A 12,067-nucleotide genomic window follows, 5' to 3' on the forward strand; every position below is an offset into this window, starting at 1 on the left:
CTTTTATATGATGCTGAGAATATTGTATACTCATATAATTTCAAAACTTAGAGTTGGTTTGGGATTGTGGTACTTTAAAATAATAATAATAAATCTATTTATTAAAAAATTTGAACATTAAATATGTTTGATAAAATAAAAAAAGAATTGTTTGAAAAAAACTATTCAAAAGCATGGTCAACCATGCTTCTAAAAAAGGATTTTTTTTTTTTTCAAAAAGCATAGTGAACAATACCTATTTAATGAAATTTGCAAACAACAAGTATACGTACTCCCGCATATTTTACAAAATCACAATAATTGTTCCTTCGTTATTTTATTTGGCAATTATTATATCATATTTAGTAGCATATTTTTTAAGTCATTCATATTCAGAGCAAATTTATATAAAATTTTATCAAAACACTATTGACATGTTTATTTTTTTTTTTTGGTTTTAAAAGCATTTTAAAAAAGAAAAAAAAGTTACCAAATACTCAACAATTTTTGTTTTACAGTTGCTTATTTACACAGCACACAGAAACATTTTTTTTTTTTTAATTACAGTAATACCAAACTAGTCCTTAGAACAATAATAATATGGGTAATTTTGAGATAGTACTAAACCACATACCGACATTTATTTATTTTTAATTAGGAACGATATTCAACACTAATGGAAGAAAGAGTTCTAAATTACATAGTCTAGCATCTAGGTTTTTCTTAGTAGTACTTGATTCACTAAATTGTCTAAATTTTGTATGAAGAACCATTTGGCCCGGTAGCTTCTTTTGCAAGTTTCTTCCAGTCCATGACCTTATTTTTCAACTTCTTACCCTTCTCTCCCTCCATTAACTCCTTGACAAGCTTCTCTACTTCATCCCTCTTCACATCATTACTAATCTCCATCCCAATGCCCCATTCATTGCAAGTATAGTGGCAGTTCATTTGCTGGTCGGAAAAGTATGGCCAACAGAGCATAGGCACTCCTGCAGTCAGGCTCTCAATTGTTGAATTCCAACCGCTGTGAGTTAAAATCCTCCTACTGATGGGTGGTTCAGGACTTGCTCTTGTGGGCACCAACTTGCTATTAGACTTCTTTCTTTTGTTTCGGCAACAAACTCAGGCTGCAAAATTGCGGATTCACCAACTACAAGATCAGGCCTAATTACCCAAAAAAAGGGCAATTTACTATTTGCAAGTCCCCAACCAAACTCGACAAGATCTTCAGGCTTCATGACTGCTACACTGCCAAAATTTACATACATGACAGAATCTGGCGCCTTAGCATTAGCCACTCAAGGCATTCAGTTTCTTCTTTCCACAGACTGTATCCAATATTCAATGGGTGTTCTGTTATCTGGTTGAGATGCAATTGAAGAGGGCCAATGGGATAAACAAGTGGAAGCATAGATGAGAGCGCATCCAACACATCTGTCTCCAAGGCATCAAAAGTATGAATAACAATTGCTGAAGCTTCATGAGCTCGATCCGTTCCTTCCATCTTGAAGTTAAATGCGATGTCATCGGGATTTGTGGTTCGAAAAAAGGTCGGGAGATCCTTTAGACGGATATCTTTCATTCCTGGAATCCAGTCTATAACTGTTTCCAGATATCCATTTGTCAAACAGCTCTCATCTACAACAAGAAAATTTCATTTGCATTTTTAGGAAATAAGCAAGAGTTAACCACAAATTAAGCAATTGCTTCAACATTTATATATATTTCACCTTTGAGTGGTGCAAGTCCTTTTTGAACCAAAGTGCGAAATTGCATAAAGCCCATGAAAGCGCACGCTGCAAAAGTGTAGAGCAGCACTGAAGGGATTCCAACCTCTTGTGCAGCTGTGATTGTGAATGGGGACAAGAAACCATCTGAAACTATGCAAGTCACTGGTGGATTGTTGGATGTTGATATGGCATCATTGTTGAGTTTATTGAGGAGGCCACGAAAGGGGGCCAAGAAATACTGCTTTCTAATAGAGTCAGCAAGCAAAATGAGATCTTGGGTGGCATCTTCATCTGAATCTGGAAGGCCATCTGGGATGGCTTCGAACCGGAAATCAGGCAAGCCATCTAGGGAGTCAGGTCCTAGAGATTTAAGAAACCGCTTGTGATTGAACTCCGTGTTGACAAAGGTAATATGAAAACCTCTACTGTGCAGGAGTTTTGCGAATTTTAGCATTGCCTTGATATGGCTTTGAACCGGAATTGGAATGCAGACAGCGTGAGGCTTAGTAACTACTGCTGTGGCATCCATTTTAGATAATGTGTCTGCATTGCAGTGCAGTGCAGATTATTTATAGTACTGCTGTGCTAGTAGTGAGCTACTTTTCAACATATATGTGGTTCAAGTTGAATGATAAACACACTCTTTTTCTCCTTCTGCACATCTGTTAAATCATTTCTGTTGTTTTGTTTGATTAGTCAACCTGATGACAAAAAATAAAGAGTAGTATGTAAGAGACTAAAAATGGTGTGTGAAAATCAACTCTCATTGCTAAAACTTTTTGTAATCATCTTAATTTTCATTGGTTATATGTGAATTAGTTCTTCAAGTACTTAGAGAGCGGTTGTCGCTATGTAGAGAGCCAGCTAACATTGTATTCCATTGCCAGCAGTAAACCTATTTCTTCTTAACCCTTCTCTAAGCACTGCTGACTAACCCCGTTCGGTCAATTTCCGCAAGTAGTTGGCCTGTTTTCATGGTTTTTGGCTTTTTATTATTTTTCATTCTTCTAAATTTTATTGTTTTTAGTTCCTCCTACTACTAGTTTGCTTATATACTTTCTCTAAGCTTCAAAACCACGAAGTGGCATAATATCGTTGCTTCTTTATTTTCATATTCAAGAACTTCATTCAAGGTCTTTTGCTAGAAGTTGTGTTAGTTAGATCGAACTATTTGAAATGTTTTCATAGATTATATATATATATATATATATTATATACTAAAACTCAGTTTCAGTTACTGTTCATTGACAATAAAATGGCGAAATTGCCCTTAAAAATTTTCATTTGTTCGTTATCTTTCCTGCCTTCCACGGTTAAATGACGGTTGTGCCCTTCACTTCCATGCGTCTCTCATCGCCGTTTTCTGCTTTCTCTTCGTTTTTCAGTTCCTTTTGACTGCTTTCAATCGATTTTTTTCCCCATTACGTTTGGTTCTCTTCTTTTCCACCCGTCTGCTCTCTCTTCCTCTCTCTTCTAGATTTAGCTATTTTCCCCTATCGTCTGCTCTCTCTTCCGGATTTAGCTGTTTTCCCCTATTTTGTGTCTTTTGGCTGATTTTGTGAGTTATTTGGTTTTCTTGCTACATGGGATTTCAATATTTTTTTTTTTCGTGGTTTATGTGTGGTTCTTTGATGTGTTTTGATTTTTTATTTCAGAAAAAGTTAAGAATCTGATCAAACGTTTATCGGTGAATTTTCTATTTTTCTGATTGTGTGTGATTTAATTTTTTCAAGCACTGGGTGTACTTTTCTGATGTGCTTTGATTTTTAGTTGCAACAAAAGTTGTTGCTTGAATTTCCAGTTTTTCTCTAAAGCTTTGCAAGCTCTTTATCATCAAGGTATATAATTTTTTTTCTTTTTCCTGAATATTTTGTTGCTGTCTTTTTTTTTTTTTTTTTTTTTTTTTTAGGCGGAGGGACTATGTTTTGTTTGCATATGAGTTTTTTTGTGGTTTTTGTTTGGTTATTTCAGTTTTGACCATTTGCATATAGTTTTTCTCAATAAATGATAAAAGAAAGAGATTATCATGACTAGCTTGCTTCTTTTGGGTTACTAAATGTTAGATGCATTGGTAAGGCAAAAACATCTAGAAAAAGGATATGAATCTTCTCCGGATCCCTTTTTTGGGGATCTCGGAGATCAAGGTATAAGGATAGTTCATCAAAAATTATGCAGTCACAATTAAATGCTTTTTATATTTTTAAGAGTAAAGTAATTTCGTTTTGCATAAAAAATATTTAATTGTGGTTGGACGATCTTTGATGAATGATTCTTGTGTCTTGATCCCCAAGATTCAGGGATCCGAAGAGGATCCAAATCCCTAAAAAAATGTGAGTTAAACCCTATGTGGCACGACTAGTCTATCTTTTAGTCCAGAAAAGATAAAATAATGATAAAAAAATTGGTGGCAGGACAAAAAAATATTAAAAAATATGATAAAGCAACTTATGGCAGGAAAAATTGATGGCAGGACCAAAAAAATATTAAAAAAAATGTAATAAAGCAACTGATGGTAAGGCAAAAAAATCTTGAAAAATGTGAGTTAAACCCGGGCACGACAAGTCTTTCGTAAGGCACCGGCGTGGCACGACAAGTCTTTCTTTTAGTCAGAAAAAGATAAAATAATAATAAAAAATTTGGTGGTAGGACCACAAAATATATTTAAAAATGTTCAACAATGGAAGGCTATTTGCGTGCGTCGTGGTGCCAATGAAGCGGCACACAGATCGGCTGGCCGCGGTCTTAGTCTGTCACAACCGGTTTTGTAGTTCAAAGAACCGTCTAATGTAATTTCTGATCTTATTTTAAAAGATATTTCTAATGCTTAATTTTGTTTGGTGCGAGATTTTTTTTCCCTTCATTCAGGTTTTTTCGGAAATTTTTTTATCAAGGCCCATTGTTATTGTTGGCATCTTTTCCATTCTTTTCCATTGATTGTACGTGAATATCGTACTCGTTTTAAAAAAAAAAAAAAAAAACAATGTGATAAAGCAAAGTATGTTTGTAAGCTCTTCTCCTTTCTTTCCTGCACGTTTACTGTCTTATTTCCCTTTCTTTCTGCTTTCTGCTTCTGCTTTTTCTCCTATTTTTCTTTCATTTTTAGCTTCCTTTTTCTGTTGATCAATGCTGTTTTATCTACAGCTTCAACCAAAAAACTTTTTGCTCGTGTTAAAGAATGTTGGCATGTGTTATCCAAATCAAATAAGTATTGATTTACATTTTTTTGTGCGTAAATCGTTGATCCTAACATGAATTCCCTATTCTTTTCGTGTATATAAACAATAGGCTCTTTAGGATTACTGTCAAGGGGGAATACTAGGTTAGCCATTTTTGTATACTGATGATAAGGCATTTGATAATGTCTATTTTGTAAATTATATTTACTTAGACAGCTTTGTAAAAATATTTGTTTCATTTTCTGTTTAGTATTTATAACACTCTTTGCATATTTATATGTTAAAAACATAATCTATAGTCATATTTTCGCTCCCGCAACAACGTGCGGGTAAAATTTACTAGTGTGTGTGTGTGAGCAACAATGCGCTAGTTCTTCTATTCGTGTTGATATTTTTGGAGTTTTAAGCAAAATTTGTCTATGACAAATAAGATCAATTTAATTAAAAACAGTAACTAAATAAAACTGAAGATGTAGTAGCAGGCCAAACATGTTGCTATTTCTTTTGAACCGATAACTGTGATACATGCAATACATGTCTCTCATTAGTTCCAATGCACAGCATCTAGATCTTTTTAAACTGAATTTGATTCACTAATTTTTCGAAGTTTGCAGATGAAGAACCCTGTGGACCAGTGGCTTCCTCTGCCAATTTTTTCCACTCCATGGCCTTATTCTTCATTTGCGTACCCTTCTCTCCCTCCATTAACTCTCTAACAAGCTTCTCAACATCATCTCTCTTGACAACATTATTGATCTCCATACCAATGCCCCATCTTTTGCAAGTACAGTGACAGTTCGTCGGCTGATCAGCAAAGAACGGCCAACACAGCATAGGCACTCCTGCAGACACACTTTCCAGCGTAGAATTCCAACCACTGTGTGTCAAAATCCTCCAACTGATGGATGGTTAAGGACTAGCTCTTGAGGGCACCAACTCGCTATTAGACTTCTCCCCTTAGTTTCATCCACAAACTCGGGTGGCAAAATTGCTGATTTACCAACTACCAAGTCAGGCCTAATTACCCAGAAGAAAGAAACCTTGCTATTTGCAAGTCCACAACCAAATTCCACAAGTTGTTCCGGGGTCATGACCGTTATGCTGCCGAAATTCACATAAACAACTGAGTTTGGTGCCTTATCGTTCAGCCATTCAAGGCACTCGGTTTCTTCTCTCCATAGGCTATATCCCAGGGACTTCAAAGGGTGTTGTGGTATCTGATTGAGAAGTAACTGGAAAGGGCCAACGGCGTAAACAGGTGGAGACATAGATGAGAGAGCATCCAAAACATCTAGTTCCAATGCATCAAAGGTATGTATAACAATTGCTGAAGCTTCATGTAGTCTGCCCATTCCTTCAAGTATGATATTCCAGATTGCATCATTGGGATTTGTTGTTACAAAGTTGTTAGGAAGATCCCTTAAACGAATACCTTCCATTCCTGGTATCCAATCTACCTCTTGGTCTAAAAAGCCATTCGTGAAGCACCTTTCATCTACAAACAGCTAAGTAATGCTTTATTAATAAAAGTATCTTCATTTGCTTGATTAACAAATACAAATTCTCTCATGGCCAATGCTACAATTGTCGTTCATGAACTTTGAAATTAGGACGTCTCCAACAAATTCGAAATTGGGTGCTACTAGATTAATTGGCCATTAGCAACACCACTGTTGATTAATAAAAAAAATAGAATTAATAACCAAATTGTAAAATTATTATTAGCACTTCAAAAGTAACCGTGCTTTATTTCCTCCCTTTATTTTTTTGGGTAATTACTTATGCTAATTACCACTTTTTCTCACACTGCACATCCTTATTTATTTTTTACTATTGAGTTGGTTGAATAAATCAAAGCATAATCAAGTAACAAAAATAAGCATGTGAAATTATTTCCCTTATTTTTTTCACTAGGAAGGAGTGTAAGATGAATTTTTGTAGATTGAATAATAGTTTCCTAAATTTGACCAAAAAAATTAAATATTAGTTTCCTAAAATCAAACAATTGCTTTAATTCTTTACCTTTGAGGGGTGCTAGTCCTCTTTCCACCAAAGCAGGATACTGCATATAGCCCATGGTGCCGCTTGCTGAAAAAGTAAACACGAGTGTGACGGGGATGCCAAGTTGTTTAGCTGCAGGGGCCGTGAATGGCATGAGACCATCTGAAAAAATGCATGTCACTGGAGGAATGCTACTACTGTTGTTGAGTTTCTTTATCAGATCAACAAAAGGTGCCAAGAAGTTGTTTGTGACGGAATCTGCAAGCAAATTGAGGTCTTGGGTGGCATCTTCATCCGAATCCGGTAGGCCATCAGGGATCGTTTCAAACCGAAAATCATCAGGCAAGCCATAGAGGGACTCGGGTCCTAGAGATTTAACTAACCGCCTGTGATTGAACTCAGTGTTGACATAGGTTATACGAAAACCTTTATGGTGGAGAAGTTTTGCTAATTGAAGCATTGCCTTTATGTGACCTTGAACCGGAACTGGAATACAAACAGCATGAGGCCTGTTAGAACACATCTCAGATTTGTGGATCTCAGAGTGTATGCTTACTGTATGAGGGTATTTTAACAGCAAACGTGTATGGATCTATGAATTTTTGGTCTGTCTTGAGACAATGAGTGGTGCAAACTTAAGAAAAAGTAAGGGCCGGATGTCAATAATTTTGGCAGTGCGATGAAATTCCCAGGGTGAAGACAAAGCTAAATTATTGGGAGATTTAACGAAAAGTTCGCGGTATTGTCCACTTTAACGAAAAATCATATTTTTGCATTTCCCTTCATTTGTAGAGAACATGGGAACATTTTTTTTTTTTTTAAATTACTATTATGAAGGAGGGGAGAAGAGTTTGTAACTATTACAATAATTTAAAGGAGGGAAGTTTCGAACTCAGAAAAGTTAGAAACCCAACACTCTATCTACTAGAATGTTGGACCACATGAACGACCATGGATAGATTTCAGTGTGCCAAGAACACAGCGTAGTACACCAAATGTCATAATACTAATGGTTGAATACTTAAAAAAACAATGTCCAACCACTTGTATTATGATATTTGATGTACCAAACCGCATTCTTAGCACATGAAAACATAATTTCAAAGGCTTGGGACCTCTTGCTCATGCCACCCCTATTTTCTATGCATTTTAGCACAACACTAGGACCTGGTTTGGATGTGCTTTTAAAAACATTGAAAGCGTTTTTAGTGAAAATGTTTTTAAAATAAATATTTAGTAAAGATGTAAGTAAATCTTGGAAAAGTACTTAAAGTGCTTCCTGAAAGAAGCACATAAATGGTGTTTCTTGCAAAAAGCGCTGAAAGCGCTTTAAGTGCTTTTAAAACCTAAAAACATTTTCTCTAAAAGCGCTTTTAGTTATTTCAAAAGCACATCTAAACGAGCCCTAAAAAGGCTGCCCTCGTGATGCTGCAGGGGCTTAAAAAATTGTATAAACCATGTTGATAGTTTTAGATATATATTTACATACATGTAAAACTATATTTACAACCTAAGTCTTCAATTTCTTTGTCACGGTGAAGTCCCCAGCGCCTTCAAACCCTGATACAAAGGCACTAGTATACTGCTTAGAGAGAACTTAGGAATATGAGGAAATTTGCAAATTTAGCTAAACAATGCTATTATTTATCCAATCAAAGCTAGATTGGAATGGTGCAGAACTAACACTACAAAATTCGTTAAACTAAACAATGGGTAGAATGTTTCTAAGATTTATATTTTATACAAAAATTAATCTTCTAAAAAAAGCAAAAAAACACAAATTTGAAAGGATAAAAGGTCACAAACACATAAGTCATTTAATTGAGATTATTGACCAAATTTTGTTAAGCAATCGCATGGATTATATATGCCAAATATTAGATGATGGTAGGCGTCAGATGATATAGTAACTGAGATCTTGAACTCATGTGAATCAACTATATACAAAATACCTCAACAAATATTATATATATTTAGCAAACACAGATACAAAAGGGCAAGTAAAAGAGTCTAAACTTTGATATAGCTTACCAAGTTAGTAAAATATAATCCGACATGGCCAGCTCAAAAGAAAGAGATTCCTCGACTCTTAATGTGTTATAGTGAAACAATACAATTTCCTGCATATTTCAATATATCCCTACATATTTCAATCTATTCATTTGTCAATATATCCATTATATCCATGAACTACACTAATTGATCGTCATTGTAAAGGACCAGTGAATATTTGTTCCATGAAGCCCCTCTTGAGAATCCACTGGTTTTCCTGAAAAAACAGCATTATGTTAGTAATTGATTAGCATTTAAACGCATTTGTATATGTAACTCTACGGAATGCATGATTAATAGCATGAACTAAGCAAAGATCTACCTTAGGAAATGAGCAACATATTTTTGTCTGGTCACTTTCTTCATGTCCTCTAGTTCTTTTTTTATAATTTTCCAACTGATAAATTAATCATCCCCAAAGTTGCATTTTTAATAACCAATATATATGTGGATTGAAACAAAAAAGTGCAATGCAAAAACAGAATGACTACTGGGAAGTTAATGCAACTGGATGGTTCCAATAACTATGAGGATGTAGTAGCTAGCAGGCTAAACATGTTGCTAGTTCTTTGAACCGATAACTGTGAGGCCTGCAATACATGTCTCTCATTAGTTCCAATGCACAGCATCTAGATCTTTTTAAACTGAATTTGATTCACTAATTTTTCGAAGTTCGCAGATGAAGAACCCTGTGAACCAGTGGCTTCCTCTGCCAATTCTTTCCACTCCATGGCCTTATTCTTCATTCGCGCACCCTTCTCTCCCTCCATTAACTCTCTAACAAGCTTCTCAACATCATCTCTCTTGACAACATTATTGATCTCTATACCAATGCCCCATCTTTTGCAAGTACAGTGACAGTTCGTCGGCTGATCAGCAAAGAACGGCCAACACAGCATAGGCACTCCTGCAGACACACTTTCCAGCGTAGAATTCCAACCACTGTGTGTCAAAAATCCTCCAACTGATGGATGGTTAAGGACTAGCTCTTGAGGGCACCAACTCGCTATTAGACTTCTCCCCTTAGTTGATCCACAAACTCGGGTGGCAAAATTGCTGATTGACCAACTACCAAGTCAGGCCCTAATTACCCAGAAGAAAGAAACCTTGCTATTGCAAGTCCACAACCAAATTCCACAAGTTGTTGACCGTTATGCTGCCGAAATTCACATAAACAACTGAGTTTGGTGCCTTATCGTTCAGCCATTCGAGGCACTCAGTTTCTTCTCTCCATAGGCTATATCCCAGGGACTTCAAAGGGTGTTGTGGTATCTGATTGAGAAGTAACTGGAAAGGGCCAACGGCGTAAACAGGTGGAGACATAGCTGAGAGAGCATCCAAAACATCTAGCTCCAATGCATCAAAGGTATGTATAACAATTGCTGAAGCTTCATTTAGTCTGCCCATTCCTTCAAGTATGAAATTCCAGATTGCATCATTGGGATTTGTTGTTACAAAGTTGTTAGGAAGATCCCTTAAACGAATACTTTCCATTCCTGGTATCCAATCTACCTCTTGGTCTAAAAAGCCATTCGTGAGGCACTTCTCATCTACAAACAGCCAAGTAATGCTTTATTAATAAAAAGTAACTTCATTTGCTTGATTAACAAATACAAACTCTCTCATGGCCAATGCAACAATTGTCGTTCACGAACCTTGAAATTAGGATGTCTCCAACAAATTCGAAATTGGGGTGCTACTAGATTAATTGGCCATTAGCAACACCGTTGTTGATTAATAAAAAAAAATAGAACTAATAACCAAATTTTGAAACTATTATTAGGACTTCAAAAAGTAACCATGCATTTTTCTCTCTCTTTATTTTTTGGGGAAACTTGAAATAGGTCTAATTTTATAGCCCAATATTAGGATTAGTCCAATTTTTAGTTATTTTTGACTTAGCTCCAATGATTAGGATTCCATGTCAGCAATTTTTCTGATTAGGTTGATTTTTTTGCATTGTTATTACTATTTTACCCTCTTATAGATTTGGCACGTTCTCCATATATTACCCACGTTTTAAATTTTTATCAGAATTCAAATTCATTGTTTAGTGGTCTTTCATCTTTCTCCCAGATTTCTTGATAACAATTTTTGAATTTGAATTTCTTATCAATCTATTTTTAAGGAAGGCTTAAACTTATCTAGTAGACAATGAATTCGGATGGATTGGAGTCCCCATCATTTTATTGAATTGAAACACTTAAATGAAACAAAAACTCAAATTTCGCATAACTTCTTTATCCTAGTCTTCCTTTTCCCAGCTACCATCTCCCTCATTTAGAATCTACAAGGACATGTGCTCTCATATTCTTCATCGCCTCTGCCGAAAAGACACCTTCGACTAATTCTCCATCAGCTTTTTGTTGTGCATATACATCACAGCAACTCCACAGTCATAACTGTTTAACAAAAAAAAGGGTATGAACTTAAATATTACATTCTATCACCATGAAACCAACAAATAGGCATATACCTGTTTCATAGGTATACCTATAGATTTGATTGTTCTACAATACCTGTTCTACAGGTATACCTATAGAACACAATACCTGTTTTACAGGTAAACCAAATCGATGGGTAGGATAAACATACCTCCAACTCATGGATCTTCATAATTTCCATCTTTGCATACAATTCCGACAAATTCCACTTAACAACCTTAAGTGAGATGTGCTCTATAGGTATACTTCAGGGGGAAAACAGGTATCAAAGAAAACTGATCCAATGCATACTTCGAAAAATTTTAAAGTACCTGTTCTCCAAGTATACCGGGAGGCCAGAACTAGATCTTCGCCTATTCTGTTTTCATCATATAGTGGGAGAAATTTTATAACTTTCATAGCTTCATACGGATTTAGGAGATTTGTTTCAAGGTTTTCGCTGGATACGGACGCAAACCAATTTGAAAGATGGGAGGATAAGGTTTTTGAATAAACAGAGAGACAAATCTGCAAGAGACCTGATAAAGGGCTCTAATGGCACTTGTTGTAATTTTGTTGGTAAATTATGTGCATTTTAATTGCTGACATGGATGATTGTTGTACTTACTAGCCCCCACTTATGCTTATGTAATATAAATGGATTCTATTCAAAACAGGCTTATAAAATTAGACCCATATCAAAAGA

General features: G+C 35.6%; 3 pseudogenes; all 3 read right to left on the reverse strand.

The window, feature by feature from the left end:
- Nucleotides 1-601: 601 nt before the first annotated feature.
- Nucleotides 602-2,310, reverse strand: LOC125480095 (annotated as a pseudogene).
- Nucleotides 2,311-5,358: 3,048 nt separating this feature from the next.
- On the reverse strand, nt 5,359-7,587 carry LOC125480092 (annotated as a pseudogene).
- Nucleotides 7,588-9,567: 1,980 nt separating this feature from the next.
- Nucleotides 9,568-10,985, reverse strand: LOC125480096 (annotated as a pseudogene).
- Nucleotides 10,986-12,067: the final 1,082 nt, after the last annotated feature.

This window comes from the organism of the source record quoted next, unplaced genomic scaffold, assembly GCF_019419815.1.
Source record: "Pyrus x bretschneideri cultivar Hongxiangsu unplaced genomic scaffold, Pyrus_bretschneideri_v1 Contig311, whole genome shotgun sequence".
Taxonomy (NCBI): Eukaryota; Viridiplantae; Streptophyta; class Magnoliopsida; order Rosales; family Rosaceae; genus Pyrus; species Pyrus x bretschneideri.